This window comes from Dermacentor albipictus, chromosome 2 (genome assembly GCF_038994185.2).
Source record: "Dermacentor albipictus isolate Rhodes 1998 colony chromosome 2, USDA_Dalb.pri_finalv2, whole genome shotgun sequence".
NCBI lineage: Eukaryota > Metazoa > Arthropoda > Arachnida > Ixodida > Ixodidae > Dermacentor > Dermacentor albipictus.
The window spans coordinates 103,187,582-103,210,187 of record NC_091822.1 but is presented as its reverse complement, the minus strand read 5'-3'; the positions used below and the strand labels follow the sequence as shown (position 1 = coordinate 103,210,187).

Below are 22,606 nucleotides of genomic sequence, written 5' to 3'. Positions count from 1 at the left end.
TTCTTATTGTATTTCTCCGTAAGACCTAAGTTTTGTTTCCCGTGGAATTTCACCAACACAGACATTCTCACTGGGTGTAATGCGCTGCATTGCGTGAAGTAAACGTGAAAGAAAAGCACTCGCACACTCGCCAGAACTGCTCGTATAATAATATTAAATGAAATACAGCCGCTATAAGCTACAGTATGTGAGGGCACAAAGACTCAAGGCACTCGGCCCCATTAGCTCGCATAGATAATAAGCGAATTGAATGTCAGCCAAACCTTACCACAAGAGCTTCTCTAGCTTCTAGCCAGTAATGCAAATGCGTGATAAAAGTTACTGAGAAAGTGCGGTAGAACGCGCGATCAACTGAACCGTAGGTCATGCTTGTTTTAACATTTAAAGTGGTCACACGGTAGTGCGCGCCTAGCAACAGGTGCGTCTTAAAAAAAATAAAAGCGTTGGTAATAATGAATGCGGACTGATGTGGCTGCAATGATCAGAAACCAGAGAGAGCATCTAGTTTCCGTCCTTGGTAGCAAATCATTTTCGAAGATTAACAAAGTGCTGATTTGTTTCACGTATCACAACATTTATTACCTCGGATGAATTGTTTCATTGCAAGATTTAGAATATCAGAATAAAAGTTAACTATATATAAGGGTGCGCAATGCAATGAAAACTTGCCCTATATTATTTGTTATGGTTGTATGCTCTAGAGGCACGCCGGCAGGATATCTAATTCCGTATCAATGTGAAACCACAAACACTTTGAATCCCAATGCCGTGGCATGAAAATACTCATATACGTAACCCCGCGCCCCCCTACATATGCAGGCATGCATAAGTTAAAACACAAACGTAACATTTCCCACATAAGTTGAGGTTTCGTTCTCTGTTTGATTGTGTATAAACAGAAATACACAGTACCGAGAGCTCTTGCATTCACCCCGGTTAATCTATGAAGAAATTTTTTTGCAATCTTACACTTAAGGGAGACATTACATGGCAGTGCTTTGAAAGAGCATTTATCGCGCATATTACTTCGATATTCCGAGTCGTATAAAGGAAAGTATAATTGCGGAATATAGTCTGGTTCTCAATGTGGGAAGACATCACGTTCCGCAATAATATTGTGCGAAAGCACGTTAGGTCACTTCTGAGACAAAAGAAAAAAAAAACTGAAGCGTTCTGTAATTGATATGCGGGCGAAAGAAATTCGCGTCTAAGCTTAAGAATTGGGGGGCCACCTTAAAGTACATAAGTCTAGCCCGACGAAGGCTACGGCTAAGGGTAAGCGCAGCGTTCGAAAATGCAGAATACCAGGATAACACTTGTGTCGTAAAATTTCATGTGTAACCTCCAATGTTGTTTAGTGAGTAAATTTCTCGCAAAGCAAGGAAAGTGGCAGAATACTATGCACGAGCAGATGGCCGAGCAGATTGCCGACGTTCCATAGTGAGTCTGTCGGGTTATCCTAGAAATCGAAATATTAGAGTAATGAGTTTAAGTAGTAAAGAGAAACAATGAATGATAAACATTGAAACTACAGTTTACGCAGGTAGCTTCTGCCCTGACACATGTGGAAGCAGGTGAAGAAATGAATTTCGGCAGTACTTACCGCTTCGAGCAGTATCACACGGCACGTTCTCTGAGGCGTACTGTGAGCCTGCAGTTTGTGCTCACTGCAGACACTCACGAAGTATAATCACACCTGCTTCTCGATGTCTGGTATTCGCAATGAAGTAGTTCATGTCAGCAATGAAAGCATTCTAGCACTCGTATGATTAGGCATTTAAAATATTCCGGTGAATCAATTGACGTCTTGAAAACTAGTCATGACAAGTGTATTCTGCCTGCGGCTAAAGTTTCTTTTTAATTTCCTGAGAGACTACAACCTTCAAGCACCGCAGCTGGTATGATATAAAGGCAAGTGGTCGAGGGCTTAATAATGTATGCAAGAAAAAAGAATGTTAAGACACTGTTAAAATTATTGACACATAGAATTTTACAAGGATAAATGTTATTCTGTTGCTTTGTTTCGCCTTAAGGCTTTTGGCATTTGTAACCATTGTCTTTATCTTCGCTGAGGTTCCCGTACAGGGATACGGGTATTTCTCGTTGACCACTTGCGTATTTCGTTGTAATATTGCCAAGATAAAAATGTCATTAAGATACAGACCTCATTACATACGAAAAGCAGGTAAAATATGTTTTCACATACCGAAAGTTGGCGTGGTAGCTGGAAATGAGCGGAAATTGCTTCCGGAGGCGACTGCTTCTCAATGTCGCCGCCAGATTGTGCTGAACGGCACCATTAAATGAAGCTCATCGCAAATTTTGTCGGTGTTGATAAATGGGTCCACCGCTACAGAGGCAACGATGAGCGAATCGATTAGTTGTTGCTCTTGGTCGCCCACTCCTTGTCGGCAAGTCTACCGTCGCGGTTGCGGTAGCCTATAAAGGAAGCTCGGGGCCAACTCCAACGGGGCCAATTCAAATACATGTAAAACGCAAAAACGGACGGACGGAAAAAACTTTAATGAGCAAAGGACCTGCGAGGTTGCAGCCCGGGCTCAGGCCACCCGGACATATTGTGCGGTGAGGCATAGCCTTTCCACCGCTCCCCGCCCCCGCTGGATAGCCCATAGCTGGTCGTGTAGTTCCGAGATAGAGCACTCAGCCATCGCTCCTCGAGTAAGTCCGGTTCTATGTTGTCCTCTACATGTATCGATCTGATCTTCGTGCACTTCCACAAGATGTGTGCCATGTCTGCGTGTTCGTGCTTGCAGAGCTTGCAGCTCACGTCTGGGTAGTGTGTTGAATTTATTCTGTTTAAATGTACTGGGTTTCGGAACGTTCTGGTTTGCAACTTTCTACAATCTGCTTCCTGAGACCTGTCGAGTTGTTTGTGGGGTTGTGGGTATGCTTCTCTTTGTTTTGTATAGTGTGTCAGTATGTCGTGGTACGTGACCAGTCTGTCCCTGTCTTCTTTTATTGCTACTTCATCCTTGTTGCCTCCTTCGTGTTCTCCATCGCCTACGCCGCAGTCCTTCCCCCTTCCGCTGGGGTTGCGGGTTGTTGAGCCGTCACTGTCCGAGCCGCGATGGGTTAGTTCTCGCGCGGCTTGGTGGGCCTTCTCGTTGAAGTTGGGAGGGCCATTCGTAGTTACTTCCCCCTATGTGCCGGGATCCAATTGAGGTATTTAGGTATTATTTAGCGGTTCTTGAAGTCTTCTGCTCTGCGGTTCAGGATTTCGGCCGCCTCAGTGCAGACACAGCCCTTTGTGAAGTTCCTAATAGCCGTCTTGGAGTCGCTGATTATTGTTTTGTCTTGTTGCCGACCGTTGATTATAGCCACTGCGATTGCCGTTTTTCCGCTGCCTCCGACGATCTGACCCCTACGGAGCCCGCAGGGACTCTTTTGAGCATACGACCGCCATTGCGAAGAGGGAGTTACCTTTGTCAGCGCCGACACAACCATTGTCGTCCCGGTTTCGGGGGTACCGCACGGCGTCTACGAAGAGCACCCCCACCCGCGCGCCGTGGTTTTTCAGAATCGTTTTCGTGCGGCATTTTCTCCTGTCGACATTGTGCATGGGGTGCATGTTCTTCGGGATATTTTCCGCGTTTATTGCCGCTCGAAGGTCTGGGTGAATCTGCGTCTTGGGGCCGTTCATTCCGTGGTAGTTTGTGCCGATCTTTTCCACGGTTTCTCGGCCCGCCTTGGTTCTCGAGAGTCTTTCGAGTTGCGCTATCCTCTGTGCTTCCGCGAATTCCTCCAGCGTGTTATGTACCCAGAGTTGTAGTAAATCTTCGTTTCTTGTGTATTAGGGGAGACCCAGTGCCGTTCTGTACGCTTTTCTAATGAGCGCGTCGATCTTGTCTTTCTCAGCCTTGTTCCAGTGGACGAATGCCGCCACTTACGCGACGTGGCTGATCGCGAAGGCCTGAACGAGCCGTACGACGTTCCTTTCATGAATGTCCCTCCTGTTGTTGGAGACTCTCTGTATTGGCCGAATGGTCGCCATGACGTTATTTTCCAGGCGCGTTATAGATTCCGCGTTTGTTACCCTGGCTCCAATCCAGAGACCCAGGATTCTGATGTTTTGGACCATGGGTATCTCCGTGCCTTTTCTCTTGGTTAACTTGGTTCCCCTTTTGTGCAGTTCCGCTACGTCTCTGGACTGTTTGCCTAACTGCCTGGGGCGGTAGAGTAGCAGCTCCGATATCTCAGCGAGCATTCTATTCCGTTGCCCTCCAGATGATTTTCGATTGCCTCCACCGCCCCTTGAAGTCTGTTCTCCATATCGCCCTCGCTTGCGTCCATCGTGGTCCAAATCGTAATGTCGTCTGCATAAACGGTGTGATTAATGCCTTCTATTCGCTCCAGCTTTTTCGGTAGTCCGATCATGACGAGGTTAAACAGCATCGGTGACACGACGGACCCTTGTGGTGTGCCAGCGCTGCCCCTGCCCACCTGGATGCTCTCTTCCTCGTCCAGTGTAATTCTGGCTGTTCTTCCCGTAAGGAAATTTCGGATATAATTATACGTTCGTTCGCCTAGGCCGAGTTGCGCGATTCTGTCCAGGATGGCCGCGTGCTTGACCCTGTCGAAGGCCTTCTATAGATCAAGTCAAAGCAAAAACAATTTTCTGAGATACCTCCTGAACCGATTTTAATGAAATGTGTTGCATTTGAGAGAGGAAGGTACATTCTAGTGACTGTTGCAAGCGGAATTTCGATTGAGGGCGTGAATTTTGTTAAACAGATTTTCAAATATTCGGAAGGTTGAAAAAAATATAAGCACGAAGTTTACAAATTAATAGCATCTGCATTAAGAACAGATATCGCGGTTCTGTAAACGGCATCCATCAGATCACTGAAAGCGGACAAATTCGACATGTCATTTTATATCTTACGTGAATTTGTTATGTTGTCTAGAAGGGTTCTGCAAAAGCTGTATTTCCATATTAAAACATTTTTTTAAAGATTCGTGTGTAACATATCAATTTTGTTCGCTTCAGAGGTACTATTAGATGCAATTTACAGAGTTATGATATGGTTCCTCATTGCTGAGTTACAGAGTTGTAAACTTGCTACTTTCGTTTTCTGAAAATTTTTGATTAATGCGATTTTTCAAGAAAAATTTACGATCTAAGTAAAGAATTCGAAACGAACAGTCACTAGACCTTAAGTTTTTCCTTTATATAAACATTGCCAATTGTGTTGCAATGGTTGCCGAGAATAAGGAATTTTCCTTTTACATGTATTTAGATAGGAGCACCCGCGCTACAGTTTCCTCTGAATAATTATGCTCACTTATGTCTTTGACCTCACCACCAGGTGGTATCTCGCTTTGCGACATTCCCTGAAGTAACAGCTCCGCAATACGCTTTTGTTCGTACAACGACATGTGACGCACCGTATTTGACCAACAAAAGGTTTCATTTATGCCCATCGATTACCGTAGCAAATTAATGGATAGCTAGCTATACGAAGTAAGGATAGCGGTTTCGTCGGCCGTATAAAACTGTGAGCATTGGTATATTAACTAAAACAACAAGCGTGGTGTCACGTTTACTCATACGTGAACACATCCTACTCGATTGCAGCAGAACCTCGCTATGTAAACACTGAAGCGAGGAAGCGCGGCAGCAGCAGCGAGCGAGATGACCTTCATGCTGCGTCTTGCTTCAACGCGAACTAAGCCGCTAAAACACAGCGCGCGCCGGACTCTTCCGCCGTCGCAGTTGGCTTTCAACATAAAGCGGTCCGCGCGAGCTGCCGTTCCACTCTCGCTCCCACTTCCACTCCCACTCTGCCTCCTCTCCGCCTGGAGCCTTGTGCGCAACGGAAAATGGCGCGCACCCTCCCCGCTTTCATGCCTGCGTGCGCGAGATTGAGCTTTGATCGCCGGCTCACCCTCGCAAGCCTTCAGCCCTTTCACTCGCAAATACGGCGCACGGCGTGTGGCAACGATTTTATCGCCCTTGAATTTTATGCGGAAGCTGACGGCGATGGCAGAAAGACGCCTGGTGTGTCTATAACTGCTTTCGCAATAAAACGAACTGTAGTGCTACTAATCGTTCTATGCCAATTTCAGAAAGTATTTCCCAACTTCATTGCAGGGAATCTGAGGAACCTTTTATGCGAAGCATACTAGCCGCACAACCACGCTCTTCCTTGCTGCGCCGCGCGCGGCCGCGTAGCTACCATATGACGTCATAACAGCTGCAAAGCGGATGCTTAAGCTTCGCCTTCAAGAGTGGAACGCGACAGCGTTCCCGTCGACCCGCGAAGGGGTGTAAGACAATGGGCTACGGCGAAGCGACTACGCGCCCCGCATCGGACGCGGTGAGCGTCGAGCAACGCAGCGTTCGGCGCGGCAACGAAATGTGCGCCTGAGCAAGCGACGCACGCCTGAGCCGACGCCGACGACACCGGCTTTTCTGCCACACGAGCTCCTTAAAGCTGTCGCGTTAAAATAAAGGCTAGTATGCTTCGCATCCTGGGCTCAACCTTAGCTAAGCCACAGCCATTTTCTTATCGAGCGTTATTATAAGTGCTCGTCTATGCTCTACCCTTGGAGTGACAACGCGGTGAAAGAACGTTGGTTAGAACATCTGACGGATGACCAGTTCTTTGAAGAAGTCGATACAAGATATAAGGCACAATCCTCACGTCTCCCACTGCTTTTCATAAGTGGGCATCACTGTCGTTCACTGGAAGACAAGCACGGACCGAGTTGAAGAAAGCTGCTGCTCCACGGAAAACCTGTGCATGCCTTTAGAAATGAAGGTTAGTTTGCTGAATTTCTTTCATGCCCTCTCCCTTCTGTTATCAGCGCTCGCATAAACTATAACGAAAAGTATATTTTCATAAAACGTGAAGCAAAGCCGCACCAACATTATTATGACAAGCTTTTAGAAAATTGAAAAATTTAATCACTAAATATTTAGGGGCAACATAACGATCAGAGAAAGCACACAGAGCGGTATAAGTATCGCGATACAAATGCGCAGTACAGTGAGCAGCGGAGGAGGGGGACGATTAAGCGTCACTTGGGAGTAGGGGGCTCGAGCCGCCGAGCCCGCACCCGTAGTCGGCGCCCATGGGTCTGCCAATGGGATATTGCGTGGAAGATCTGGGCAGATTTCTCCGTTGTTTAGCAAGACCGCATGGTATTCAAGGTGATGCACCAGTGTTCCGCACGCGAATTTCGTAAAAGCGCATTGCCCTTTGTCGTAGCTTCGCCCCTTTCCTACTTTAGCCCATTTCCACTGTTAACGCAGTTTTGGTATTAAGTTTATGAGAGAGACAGGTGTTCGTAGGTTACGCTTTGCAGTTGCTGCCATACGACGAAAACGATAGGCGCTGCTGCGTACCGTGGCGTCATAACAGTGCCAGTATGCAAAAGAAGTCCGGGTCAAGTTTCTTTCGCATCACACGGGACAACACGTTTGTTCTGAGCCAAGTTTTCAGCATGCTGTTTGCCTTCTCCAATGTAAAGACAGTCATTGTCGTATTTCAACAATGGTTTATGTTTTAATCAGTGAAAGCACGCTGCTGATAGACAATAAATAAATGTTCGGGATGTAGTTTGCCAGTTAGAACTAGTAATGAATATTTAGCTATTTTAGCAAATCGACTATGCGATCCCGTCGGCTAATAATGCAACATCCTTATTACGTAGTTTTGTTCATGGTGGTTACGGTGTTTCATTCGTTTCAGTTGAAGTTTTCGTCATTCCAAAACAGTTAACATGCATTATGCCACAGTTGTGTGACAATTTGAAAGCTGCATGGTTGGGTAATTTTAGACCGCATCTCTTTGGCCACCGTTCACCGGTTTGAGCGTCGGCCTATCTGGAAGCGCTCTTTAAGGGTGGTGACACCCTTTCTGAGGGTACTTGTCGCGGCCAGCTAAATCGGCGGGTGAAACTCTTCGACAAATTATAAGATGTGGGAGACAAATTGGCGAAATACCAGCCGACAGGTCACGTTTCCTGCAACCCTAGCTCACGTGAAACTAATTTTCTTTAATAAGCTTCGGCGTCAACAGCCACGTGTCTGCATAGCCACGTGTTTGCATAGTCAAGCATAGTCTTTATTACAGCACACTCCGAACAAGCACCCTTAAAACTGGCAGGCAACAACAAGGCCTAATTCAGATCACTTTCATGGCGTGAATGAATGAAGGAAACCACGTTTAGTTCACATTAGAATGCGCGGACGGCGTTGCGGTGTAAAAGTTCTTGGCGTGAGACAATACTGCCATGAGCGGGCCGCCGTGCCTTATAACTTGTTGCTGCATACGTGCCACCCGACATGCAATAAAAAAAAAGAAGTTCGATGTGGGAAAATAAATGGAAGACCCCTTTTGTATATCAGCGATGTATGCAGGTCTCGTGGGCTCACTGGTGTAAAATTAAATTAAAGAAATTTAATAGATCGCGTGCCAACGTGGGTACATCAGAGCGTGAAAAAAAAAGGCAGGAATTTTCCGCGACTTCTAGCAATATGGGGGACCAAAATAGCTGCTCACCAAAATGGCGGTAAACAAGGGTAACAATTATGGTGTTTTAACCACCCTAGAAGAGTGCTCGCATGTAGGCTCCCTAGCACGAACGCGCTTGTGCCACTGCTCACGCGTTCCTCATCGTCGTCTTTTTCAAATGCTGGCCGCGATGCCGCTCGTCTTGCCAGAGCTACCATACTGCCTGTCGCTCTACGAAAAAGCAGACGACAGTGGCTCTGCGCCAGACGATGCGGTGATTTGGGTCTGAAATTATTTGTCTCAGTATATCGAGAAATAAAAACACAGATGAAGTTGCGCTCAAATTTCGAATTAAGCAGTATCGTAATTGTCGAACATCTTTTTTTCTCCCGATAGAGATGATGTACTTTTTGCCTAAATTTGTCGCAGCTTGTTAATGCAAAAACTTGTGGATGCTTCTGATGGGATACCACTGAAGCACTTATTCCTTATTGTTTGACTGATTCAGTGATGCACTGCCCTTTACACGTACGCAGGTTGACGGCATGGGCTTATTTTTTGTAGAAGAGCAAATATTTTTGTTAGCGCTTCGAGTGCCCTTCTATGATGGTTATTGATTTCACTGAAACGAATACTACACATTCACGAATAATGATGCCTTAATTATCTCCGCCATTACTATCTAAGTAATATTGGCGCAATGCCTCCTCCATTAGTAACTCAGAGGGCGGAGTCGCTTAGTCTGAGTGCTCGTTCACTTACTATAATTATTTTTTTCCGTCTGCTTTCAATTTCGATCCTCCTCTCAGATTAAGAATTTTGCATATGTAAACACATTCCCACAATTCTTAGTTAATATCCCGCATTGACTACGTGCAATAAATGCGCATCATCGTCCTCGTCATCCTCTTCGCTCGCGTGACCTTATACCGTCGGAAATGAAGCAATCGAAGAAGAAAGAGAAGAAACCAGCTACTGCAGCGTTCAGGCAACAAGTGAACATCATTATGAAGCCGGAGCCTTCATCGCAATCCTCAACGGTGGCGGTAGGTTCTCACAGATGTTGCATGACAGTTTTATGCTTATTTATTTCGCTACTTCCGAGAGAATTGTGTGTGATAATATGAAATGATCCCCATAATAGAGCGACCGCAATCTTTGCCGTTCAACTGTGTATCCTCAGACAATGTTCTAAGAATGGGGGGGCCAAATACTGGTAGACAAAGCACACGCGATGACGGCTAGGGCCCTAAAACGTAAAACCATTCCAATTTGTTTTTATGCTAAATCGGCCATTAGCCCTGCATGATAGGTCAGAATGGTTCGGGTTCAGCCCGTATGGGCGGTTGCCACACCCATATGGGCTAAGCCCGAACCATTTTGACCTATCGCAGAAGGCTCATGGCCAATTTGGAATCAAAACAGTTAAAATAGTTGGAAGTTACAACGGCGTCTTGTTTAAATTAAATTATGGGGTTTTACGTGCCAGAACCACTTTCTGATTATGAGGCACGCCGTAGTGGAGGACTCCGGAAATTTCGACCACCTGGGGTTCTTTAACGTGTACCTAAATCTAAGTACATGGGTGCTTTCGCCCCCATCGAAATGCCACCGCCATGGTCGGGATTCGAGCCCACGACCTCGTGCTCAGCAGCCCAACACCATAGCCACTGAGCAAACACGGCGGGTCCGGCGTCTTGTCAGCTGTGAGGGTCTGCTAGAACGAGCAGGATGCGAAGTGCTTCCGCCGGCGTTGCAGGCGACGCACCTCAACGGTCCACGATCCACGAGACGAGAGTAACTGAAAACCGTTAGCGTCTGAAGCCCCAAAGCGTACCGTCCGTCCAAGCAGACTGCTGCAAGTGCAGTGGTGCAGCATGCATACATCTGCACACCAGGAACTCCATTCTTAGTGTGCAAAATGCTCGCGCCAGCAGCAAAAAAAAAAACGCTCACCGCGTCCGATGCGGGGCGCGTAGTCGCTGCGCCGTAGCAAAGCCACCTAGAAACAGTCTCTGTAGCACGCCGCAACCTTGGCTTCTCATTCCAACGAGCAGCACTGTCTCCAGGAGGCATCTCACGTCGTGAGTGTCTACCAGAGGCAAGCGCAGCTGCTTATATACCGCCGCGACGCCGCGAGTGACGGCGCGAGTTGGAGCCCCGTTTCTCCTCTGTCGTCACGTCACGGTGTCACGTGGTCAGCCTTGAAGGCGACGCCGCGAGCGACGGCGCGAGTTGGAGCCCCGTTTCTCCTCTGTCGTGACGTCACAGTGTCACGTGGTATTGAAGGCGACACCGCCGCGCCTGAGGAGCTGGGTTGAGCTCTAGTAATATGCTTCGCATAAAAATGTATATATATTTATAATAATAAACGCTGATTGAGCGGAGCCTTGACGATGCCCCCACTTCGTTTCATCCGTTTTGCAGCCAAACACTGCGCGTCTTTGGAGGCCTAATCCTCCATGCGAGCCCCAGGTGTGGCATCGGTACCGTGATTGTATGGGGAGGCCAAAGCGCCTGCGTGTCTATTTTATGGCGACATCCTTATTTGCCCTATGAAACGAAAAAGATTGGCAACACTTAAGCTTCGCCTTTTAGAGCGGAACGCCATAGCAATAAATGATCACTGACTGCGTCTCACACTTCCCGGCAGCTGCAGCTTATGCAACTATAAGGTTTATTAAGGGTAGAAATGCTGGAAAAGGAGTTTATGTTTGAGTTCCTGCGTAAGGGAATTAAGTTTGCTGGTATATTCAAATTACTGTTTTATGCTATCATGACTGTAGGTTGTGTTTAGGTTGTACTTTACGATTTTTCTGACGTATCCTACTTTGAGGAATTCAATTAGTTCAGTAATGTTTCTGCGCAGGGAAAATAATGACAAGCGCTCGTGCAGAACTGCCGATTTCGTGTGGACCTAATGTGGAAAAAGGCACGCACACACGCAAAGCAGAGAGTTAGAAGACGAAAAAGCAAAAACGAAGTGTTGTGTCTAAAGTCTAGGTATTTAGCTACGGGTCGAAAAAATAATAAATGGAATATTGAACTGGCTGAAATATAGGGCACACGGGAAACCCTAACTTATCATGAACAAAATTCTTGCGATGCAGAATGAGCAGTAATTCATAAGATGCAACACCACCACCACTTCCGCCGTGCCAGCCATTCGCACATGGCAATGGAGGAATTCATTGGCACATTACAAAGTACACGTGCTTACTAGCAAACTGAACACTGTGACACCATTTTGCACGTGTTATCGGGGTCTGTACTCCTCCAAACGGCACGCCAATCAATTTACGCGGTGTTAGGGCTTTGTATCGAGGTTTGTGGTTCGGAGTCGCGCGCCACCACTAGAGCGCCTTAACATGGCAGCTGCTCTGTACTATATACCAGGTCGTTGCACTAAGATGATTCGGCAGAGCCACGCAATCATCCGTCTCTATCTAAGAGAGTTGCTTGTTGGTGAGGAGATGAAGTCGAGATGTTGATGATATATGAGCAGGTTTATTTTACACATCTAGAAGTGATACAGTGCAGAGCTTCTTGGTTATGGGGGCCTTAACAGTTTCGCCAGTTATGGGAGTATCATGAGATGTGGGAATCTCAGCCGCCCACAAGAGTGAATCACGCTATATGTCGAAGCACTTTACACGTTGGAGCACACACCGCACGCGGCACCCCAACTTGACCGCATTGAAGCTTTCGTTTTCCCTTAGTCACTAGCGAGGGAACTTATAGTTCGTATCCCGGACAATCGTAAAGGTTTAATTTGTCACAGCACCCCACCCACGATATGCCGCAATTTCGGTGGTCTCCGGCTTTCAAATATCGATGCAATCACGAATTAATCCGGTAGCAGGGCTTTACACTGTTCATGCGGATGTCGCTGACATTGGCTCCTTGCCGATATTAGTGGGCGCTCTCTGAAAGTTGGCTTGTTAAGGATTTAAGGAGTGAGGCCCCGACTGCCTTTACCGGTTCCACAGAATGGGATGGTTGCTGTCACATAAAAGCCCGCGTCTTCCTTTTCCAGTCAATCGTCAGCCCCGGGCGCGAGGACGTACGTTGACCTCACTTTCGCCTAGGCTGGCGACGGTGAAAATGTTGCTTTGCAGGAGGCACAAAAAAAAAAATTCTCTTGCGGTTTTGAGACGCAACAGCGAGAGGGCGTGAGACGCTTTCCAAGACACACCTGGCTCTGAATGCTCCTCTCACCTAGCGAAGCGCAAGGGTGCCTTAGGTGAAACCCCTCGCTTGGTGTTAAATACCATTATCGTGAGAGCGTCAATGAGTTGGCTGTGCATCGTAATTCGCGAGGGAACAGCGCTACGAACACGGACGAAAGCAAAGGCACTTCGAAAAGGAAAATGCGAGCTCTTCTATGAACCTCTTTGACCGCTGTGAACCACGTAGCTATTTTATATGAACCTCTTATATGAATCTGTTTTGATGAGGCTTCAAGAAATCGCGGGGCCTGTTGTTATGACATAGCACGCGAGGCCGAAAAAGCTGCGCAGCAGACTCAGCGACTTGACATCTACATAATAGGCGTCGCCCCATAGTGGCTACAGGTGGACAGCCATTATCTGCGTCAGGCGTTGTACATTTATGTTGGTGTCACAGGTACAGTTCTCATCGTGTTGGGGGCCAATCCAGATCCAGATCCAGATCGATCCAGATCGAGCTTGACCTGGATGGGGTGTCACTGTCATTTGCGATCGCGATCCTGCGGGATCCGGATCTCGGCGATCGCGATCCAAAAATCGCGATCAGGCGTCTTATCGCGATGGAAGGCTCACGTCGGCGCCCTCTAGCGCCGTATTCTGAAAGCGCTAAACTATGAAGTGAAGGCAGCTGACTACCAAAAAAAAAAATCTTTAAGAAACTTTTTACCTCCAATAATAAGCTGCTAAATTGAAATATTGTCCCTATTTAATCACTTCTGGAAATCTGAATTTGTAGCCAATACACTATGCAGTTCTGAGAGTTCCTGACGATCAGCAGACGGTAACTCGATCCGGATCGTTGGATCCTGTAGCAGCGACCAGTGTTCAACGTGGTCAAGATATCCCATCCGGATCGGCCCCCATCGCGATCAGAAGTGTACGTGTGATACCGGTATTATAATAGCCTGAAAGCGCGTGAAGTATCCTAGGAATTGTAACTTCACTAGGAAGTCTATGACGCAGCACTGACGTGCCTGCATTGGCGTTTTAGCAGCAAGACGAAAAATGGAGACTTGCTTACTTCATTTGTACTCCTGTACAAAAATATGCTATCGTGATATAAACGCTAGCGGACTTTTGAAATACCATAATTTTCCAGTTCGAATAAATTTTTCTTTATCATTTGTCTACCATAGAAATTAGACCGTGTTCACAGCAGTCTTCATTATTGCAGTTGTCTCTGTGCTTTTTCTTTTCATCGGTCAACAGTCGAATGCTGCAGTATTCTCTGGAGCTTTTTATTGTCGATTCATGGGCGCCGCTATTTGTTGCTGTGTATGAAAATGTTCTTAGTTTTGTGAGCAGTGGCACCAAAAAGCATGCTCGTAAAGCGCCAAACGTATGCGAAGAACCATCTCCTTGTACACAATCGAGTGTAACAAAATACGTTAGATTGTTTCGGATGGAAAACGGCAGCGCTAACAGCCCGTGGTAGCGGGAACCAGCTACATACTTCTTTAAAGTACCTGATACGCAAGTCTTCCGCGCTCTGCAGGCAGAATCTAGCATGAGCTCACAAAGGGAAGACCGCGGCGTCGTCCGGCACTTTAAGACATCGCTGTTGTTCTTGTACTTTATCGGCGTGGAGCCAGGGAGGACTAGGACCTGGATTGGTGACGGCGCTGCTTAGCTAAGCGTAGCCATTCGTTTAGCAGCCGACAAACGACGTAAGTGCGCATTTTTCATGATCCTAATGGTGCCGGTCCATTTTTCAGTGTAACACGTGTACTATGGACTAGCTTCTGATTTGTGAATATTGAGTTCCTAATTCAATGGGTGCTTGCTTGGTCTGCGAACATGAACGCGTGGGATGTGGTGCACGTGTATATCTAATCGTTATTTATAGCCACCAGTACTACTGACCACTACCGTGCTTTCTTTTTTCTTTGTTTTCTTTTTAGAGCGGGTGCTGTATAGCTGTACCTCTAATGGGTCTGTAGTGTCCGTAGGCAAAATCTCGGGAGGCGCGCGAAGCATGCACCTCTGGGTTGCTTGCAGTGCTATGTGATGGCTGAGGAGGCCTGGCAAGCTACAAAAGAAACAATGAACTATGACGCAGGGTGACACCGCCTTGATGTCACCAAGCCGTCGCGACGTTGTGGGCTATTTTGGTTGACCGTGTTGTTTATCGGCATAAAAGTTCCGTCACGCTTCCCTCTGAATACGGTGTATTATCCAGAGGCGCCGCGGCGAAGTAGGTCCGCGGCACGGGTGTGAATATATATTCGGAGAAGATAATATCGCTGTATAAAACGCGAGTTAGATTCGCCTAACACCGGACAAGTTTAAAGTTCTTTATTTTTCTTTTACCTTAAAGAGTGATCGATACTCAATGGCTCGTATCCAGTGACCCAAGCTGTCATGAAAGAGGTTAATTGAACAGCAGCGCGTAAGGTGTCTCACATACCTAGTGACCCAAATTGGTCAGACGGTTGGTTTTGAGCCGAGGTCCCCAAGTACCGCCTCCCAGTGTACCCATAAACCGTAGAGTGCCTAGTCACCGAAGCTAGTAGGAAGATGGTCATAGATGCAGACAGGCAGATAGACAAGTAGAAAAACTGATAGGGGCTAATCCGTGAACTATCATAAGAAAGGTAACTATATAATAAACCGACATCTTTCACAACACGCTGCCGCGCCAGCGCTGGTGTTTTGGCACAAATATGGAGACGGAAAATGCCATGTTTTATTTTTCTTCAAGTAATCAATATGTCATTCTATAATTAACACAAAGACAACGTTAATACGCCGTAATTATTTAATTAAAATAAATCAATTGTTCATCCTTTGTGCTCATTTATTATTAGAGCTTTTTCTTCGGTTCCGTCTTTATTGCTTCTGTCTCTAGGAAGCTTCTATTTAGGTGGCAACAGCCGACTGACGACGTATCCCTGGAGCACATTATTCTGCATTGAAAGGCGCCTGCACTTTTTGCTGTTTACGAGCAAGTTCTGCATTATATGAGTAGTGACCTCAAATTATCATGGTCATAAAGTATGGAACGTGTGCGATGAACCCCCCTCATTTGCACAATCGGACATAGTAAAATGCATTAGGTTGCAAATCATATTGACCGCAAAAAAGACGGGGAGATAGGAAGAAAACACATAAACAGCACAGGCGGTAACTTTCAACTGTTTTATTCATAGCAGCCAGTGGGCATATATAGGCAAAAGGAACATGCGCAGATTGCGGCAAACAAGAATGCACATCAGCTTAGCGTGGCAACCAATTATCAAAAAAATCTATTTCCGCTTGAAACAACCTAATGGAGGTAAGTAAGTACCAACTAGGCCAAACTGAAGTTCTTCTGATGCATTAGGTTGCTTCAGCTGGAAAGCGGTCGCGCTACCAGCCCATGATAGCGGCACTCAATTGCATGCAAGATAGTTGATAGGCAATTCTTCCGCTCACCGCAGGGTGAGTCTAATAGGAGCTCACAAAAGGAAGACCGCAGCGATGACCAGCCCTATAGGGCATCGCTGTTGTTCTTGTGCCTGATCGGAGTGGTGCCATGGAGGACTAGTAGCTAGACGGGAGAGGGCGCTGCTTAGCTACTCGTAGTCATCGCCCTCTCAAGCAAAAAACGAGGTAAGTGCAACGTTTTCGTGAAACTAATGATGCCAGCTCATTCATGTCGTGTACTATGTGGGATACTGAGGGGTAGGTTCCTATTTATGAGGATTCATTCCTTCATTCAATGGCTGCTTGATTCCTCTAAGAACGCGAGCGATAAATAGCAGGATGTCGTGAACATTATATATATATATATATATATATATATATATATATATATATATATATATATATATATATATATATATATATAATCATGTCATGTGAAGCCAACAAATAGACTCCAAGGAAAACATAGGGGAAATTACTTGTACTTACTAATTGAGTTAAAGCAATGAGCAAAACAAATGATAAATTTATAGCAATGCAGCAGGTTGCAGAAAAAACTTGACGCAAGCGGGGAGGAAACCCACGTCTTCGCATTACGCGTGCGATGCTCTAACCAATCGAACTACAACGTTGCGGTTTCGCTATCCACTTTCTTGGGAACTTATATATTACATCTAGAACTAACCTTAGGACTGTTAGCCAGCGCCGCCACTCACAAACGTTGGCGGTGGATGTGGAACACCCCTTCTGCCGCAAGCGTCACGAATACGTGATCTTTCTGGGTGAAGGCAACTAGTAAATAAACCCGCACATGCTACCTGAAGGAATCAGTGTCGAAGGATTCGAGACCTTCGGTATGTAAGAACGACAAGAAAGGGAAAGTTGGGGCAAGTTGCTTTTTCATCCACTTTCACTGACCTTAATTTATCATTTCTTTAGTTCAGCTAGCAAGTACAAGTAATTTACCCTATGTTTTCTATGGTGTCTTTATTTGCTGGCTTCTCATGATATGATTAATAAAAATGGGGCTCCTCAGTTAACTCCCTTTCTTGTCGTTCTTATATAACGAGGGGTCTCGAATCCGGCAACATTGATGCCTTCAGTTGGCATGTGCGCGTTTATTGACCTGTTGTCTTCACCCCGAGAGATCACGTACTCGTGACGCCTGCGGCAGATAGGATGTTCCACATCCGCCGCTAAGGTTTGTAAGTGGTGGCACTGGCTAATGCTGCCACGGTAAGTTCTAGTAGTAACACATAAATACCCAAGAAAGTGGATGGGAAACCGCGCCGCGGTAGTTCAGTGGGTTAGAGCATCACACGCGTAATGCGACGACGTGGGATCGTTCCGCACCTGCGGCAAGATGTTTCTTCATCCACTTTCATTGCCATTAATTTATCATTTCTTTAGTTCAGTTAGTAGGAACAAGTAATTTCTCCCATGTTTTCCTTGGCGACTTTCTTTGCTGGCTTCTCGGGACATGATTAATAAATATCGGGCCCCTCCGTTACCCCCCCCCCCCTCTTCTCCTTCGGAGGAATAGCAGTATTGCACCCAATGTAACGTGCAGCATCAACTTACCACTCTTGTGTTGTACTAAGCGGTGAAGGAACGAAACAGTCGCCGTGAAAGTCACTACTAATTATAGTGGGTCAAAGCAAATAGCATAGAAAAACTCCATTTACGTCGATTCCCATACTGGATGGGAATGTGAATAATTCGACGGCATTCTTCTTTTACGTCGGGCGTATGATGTCAAGTATTCCAATAAAACGACAAAAAATTTCCTTGTGCTTTCCTTTACCTAATCATCTGTTGACTTAAGGTTGATTTGGTGTACAAGATATTGCTATGTTGCTCGACCAGAAGCTTTTTTTTCTTCGCTTTAAATGAAAATTCATTCGATGAAATTGTTTCTGCTAAAAATATCGTCCATGCGCCACAACGAGCACATCCTTACACATTATTACTCGGACAACCACATTGAAATATTGCCGGACTTTGTGGTTTATTTGCAGTTTTTCTAAAATGTATTATTTTCCTAAAGACAATGACAAGTTGGGCAGATCACAACACATGCCATGTAATATATCGAATTTCAATTCAGAAATTCTGTTGGGGGCATAATAGTCTTCCGCTGTCCGCAGGGAGAACCTAACTTGAGCTCACAAAAGGAAGACCGCGGCGATGACCGGCGCTATATGGCATCGCTGTTGTTCTTGTGCCTTATCGGAGTGGTGCCGGGAGAACTAGGAGCTGGATTGGCCACGACGCTGCTTAGCTCATCGTAGTTATCCGCTTATCTACCGACAAACGACGTAAGTGCGGATTTTTCGTGAAAGTAATGGTGCCAGTCTGCTTTCCAGTGTACCACGTGTCGTATTAATTATTACCTTCTGATTTGCGAATATTCATATTTTCATTGGGTGGGTGCCTGCTTGCTCTGCGAACGTGAACGCATCGGATGTGTGGTACACGTGTAAATCTAATCTTTATTTATAGCCACCGTTACTGCTGACCGGTACCGTGCTATCATTTTGCTTCCTTTTCTTTTTAGCGTGGGAGCTATATAGCTCTACCTCTCAATGGGTCTGTCGGGTCCGTAGCCAAAAGCTTAGGGGGCTCGTGCCGCGTGCGCCTCTGTGTTCCTTGCAGCACCAGCAGATGGCGCTCGTCTCCGTGCATGCGAGGGAGCAGTGGTGCCGCCCTGGCGGACGAAAGAAAGAAAAATAGCCAGATAGCTCGCCTTCGCGCAAAGCAATCGCCGCAAACGTTTCCTGCTACAGCTTACGGTTGCATAGGCTACAGTTGCTGGTAGGCGGCAGCTGTACGTAACGTACGAAGTAGGGAGTGACATAACTGCACTCTTCGGGCGTAAAAGAACCCGTCAAGCAATTGATATGTGTGGGGACAGTGCTCTGGAGAGGCCACATATAGTGAGGGCTGTATGTGGTTCGGTGAAAGTTTAGTTGAGTGCATTTGTCTCCTCTCCGATCATTTGTAGGTGCACGAAGCAGCGGCGCAAGCATAGTCGCGAGGATTTGAAGTTCGTTAGGCTAATAATTAGGTTAGATGCATGTCAATGTCACCATGTGAATAATTTCAAACCACGTCGCAACGGGTAATCGTAATAGTTGCCTTTTTCAGCTTCGCTCTCCAACCACATACATAGCATGGATTCGAGGCAAATTTTGTTTTCTTCTTATTTGTGTGATTTTTTTTTTGCCCTGGGGCCTCGCACACTAGGACCACATGGGACTATGTTTGAGCTAGGTTCAGAAACACGCTCGTGATCTGCATTGAGGCCGCCAGCAAACTGATCGCGTTCGTTGCATGTAACTGTTGGATTGAAGCTTCTGGTATTCTTAACCTGCTGGTGGTTTGCTATGCCATTGTATGTCATGGGCCATTGTCGCGTAGTTTGAAGGGCAGCGTACATATCAGTAGCGAGAGTGACAGCGGTAGGATCACGTTTTCGGGGTCTACTTGTTGCTGACGATGATCATACGAGTCCCAGTGAGCCTCAATGAAAGCATTCGCGGCAGCTGCATAAAATGTATTATACGGGGCGCCCGGCAGCCCCATTTTCGCGAGGCGCTCAATTTCGGAGGTTGCGCGTTCGGCTCCCGCCAGTATTAAGTTGGTTTTTCGTCCACTTTCATTTGCACTTAGAGCTTCATTTCTAAACTACATATAAAAGTCGCACTTAATTCTTCGTATGCTTTTGTTGTCATAATTATCCATAGCCTTATGATTGTTGTAGTTTGCGGAGTGGCACTAAGTTGCTGAAATTCAAGATTTCGTCTCTCGCTCTAACAGAAATGATTCCAAATAGCCTTCGGCACCTTAATCTATGGCAAGCGCACTACAACGAGCCCTTGGTCACGCATTTTTACTTGGACTGCTGCACTGAGCAATTAGCGCCTGATTCCGCGTCGAAAATGTTTTTTATCTCTGCGAACGTTTTTTAGCTATTTATCAGCCTCCTCTATCAACATCTTTTCATAAGGCGTTTAACAGTGTGGGGGACAACACAGTTGCAACGTATAGCACGCGATGAAGCAACAGCTGCGCAGCTGAAGTAGCGCCTTGACGTCTATATATTAGGCGTCTCGCAATGGTGGCTTGGATGAGGCGCGCCTCCGCCAGCGCCAGCGTCAGACGTCATACCTTGAGATTAGCGTCGCTCATGCTACATGCGCTGCCAGTGTTGCTGTTTGCTTATCTGAGGACTGCCAGCTACAGCTTAAAATAGCTCATCTTATAAGCCATATGCGACACCGTCTAAATATCATGCTTCATTGCGCTGGAGCTATCGTTGCTTTTATGCACATTACCTGCCGGCCAGAGGCGGCCTCGTTGGCCGCAGTGGCGACTTTTTACTATGGAAATTATCGGCCAGTCCTGTAAGACAGCATCAGCAGGCGCCAGAAAAATGCATGGAAGTTGTCAATGAACGCTTTCGCTTGAAAAACAGCTCTGGCCTGGAGAGGAGGCCTGGTAAGCTACAAAAGAAACAATAAACAATGACGGAGGGTGACGCCGTCTTGACGTCATCAAGCCATCGCGACGTTGTGGGCTATTGTGCTTGAGCGTGGTTGTTCATCGGCATAACAGGACCCTCACTCTTCCCTCTGTATACGCTGTATTATTCAGTGGCACCGCGGCGAAGTGGGTGTGAGGCACGGGTGGGAATATATAATCGGAGAAGATGATATCGCTAGATAAAATGCGAGTTAGGCTCGCCTAACACCGGACATGTATAAAGTTCTTTCTTTTTCTTTTACCTTGAAGAGTGATCCATACCAAATGGCTCGTATCGAATGACCCAAGTTGGCATGAAAGAGGTTAATTGAACAGCAGCGCCTAAGCTCTTTCCCATACCTAGTCACCTAAATTGGTCAGACGGACGGCTTTCAACCGAGGTTCCGAAGTACCGCATCTTTGTGTACCTACAAACCGCAGAGTGCCTAGTGACCGAAGCTTGTGGGAAGATGGTCATAGATGCAGACAGGCAGATAGACAAGTAGAAAAACAGAAAGTGGGAAGTGGGTGAACTATCATAAGAAATGTAACTGTACAATAAAGCGAAATCTTTCACACCACGCTACCGCGCCGGCGCTGGTCTTTTGGCACAAATATGGAGAAGGAAATTGTGATGTTTTATTTTTCTCCCAGTAATCAAAATGTCATTCCAAAATTAACGCAAAGAGAACGTCAAAATGCCGTAATTTTTTGTTAAAATGAATTGATTGTTCATCCTTTGTGCTCATCAATTATTAGAGCTTTTTCTCTGGTTCCGTCTTTATTGCTTCTGTCTCTAGGCTTCTTCTATTTGGGGGACCACTGCCGAATGATGCTGTATTCCCTGAAGCACATTATTCTGCATTGAAAGGCGCCTGTAATTTTTGCTGTTTACGAGCAAGTTGTGAATTTTATGAGTAGTGACATCAAATTATCATGTTCATAAAGCATCGAACGTGTGCGATGATCCCCTTTCATTTGCACAATGGGACATAGTAAAATGAATTGGGTTGCTTCAGCTCGAAAGCGGTCGCGCTACCAGCCCATTATAGTGGCAATCAATTGCATGCAAAATAGTGGATACGCAATTCTTCCGCCCACCGCAGGGAGATCCTAACAGGAACTCACAAAAGGAAGACCGCAGCGATGGCCGGCCCTATATGGCATCGCTGTTGTTCTTGTGCCTTATCGGAGTGAAGCCATGGAGGACTAGTCGCTGGACTGGTGAGGGCGCTGCTTAGCTACTCGTATTCATCGCTCTCTCAAGCAAAAAATGAGGTAAGTGCAAGAAAAGAAAGAGAGAGCAAATGATAAAGGAAATGTATGGAGGTTAACCAGGACTGAGCCCGATTGGCTACTCTATACTGGGGAAAGGGAAAAGGGGACGGAAAGATTAAAAGAAGAGAAAGTCTACTGGGGATATCGTTCGGTCACTCAGTCCGGACCATAGACGCTGACTCAATCCGGTAGCTTTCAAATATCGAGCAGCGCTTTTCTGGCATTTTGTAGCTGCGATATGCGTGGCCATCTTCCGAAGATCTTGTTCAAGGTCAACGGTGTTCTATCTAGCTGATTGAGAGCTCTGCAGAAGTCACGTCTTTCGTTTTCAAAAGATGGGCAGTAGCACAATAGATGTTCTATAGTTTCCTCGACACCGCAGGCATTGCAGTCGGCGCTATCAGCCATTCCAATCAAAAACGCATATGCATTGGTGAATGCGACGCCCAAGCGTAAGCGGCACAGCATTGTTTCCCCATTTCGCGGAAGCCATGGTAACAGCCACAGTTGCGTTGAGGTGTCGAAGGAATGCAATCGATCTTGGGTGAATTCAGGTGTGTGCCACTTCTCTAATGTCATGTGTTATGCTAGCTTGCTTAGGTGCTGGGCTGAGTCGGTCCGCGATAAAGGTACAGAAACAAGTGTTGCTCCTTGGTGTGCCTTCCTAACAGCTTCGTCAGCGAGGTCGTT

General features: G+C 46.4%; 1 long non-coding RNA gene across 9 annotated transcripts in view; it reads left to right on the top strand.

The window, feature by feature from the left end:
• The first annotated feature begins 9,421 nt into the window (after positions 1 to 9,421).
• The window catches only part of LOC135921084 (uncharacterized), a 57,562-nt gene continuing 44,377 nt past the window's right edge, over positions 9,422 to 22,606 (top strand). For 7 of the 9 annotated variants that reach the window (XR_010570446.1, XR_011512097.1, XR_010570442.1 and 4 more), the window contains exons 1-5: positions 9,422 to 9,526; positions 14,205 to 14,376; positions 16,129 to 16,300; positions 18,262 to 18,432; positions 21,745 to 21,916. This is a non-coding gene — a long non-coding RNA (uncharacterized lncRNA). The remainder of the gene's footprint in view (positions 9,527 to 14,204; positions 14,377 to 16,128; positions 16,301 to 18,261; positions 18,433 to 21,744; positions 21,917 to 22,606) is intronic. The other 2 variants (XR_010570445.1, XR_010570444.1) reach the window with 2 other exon arrangements.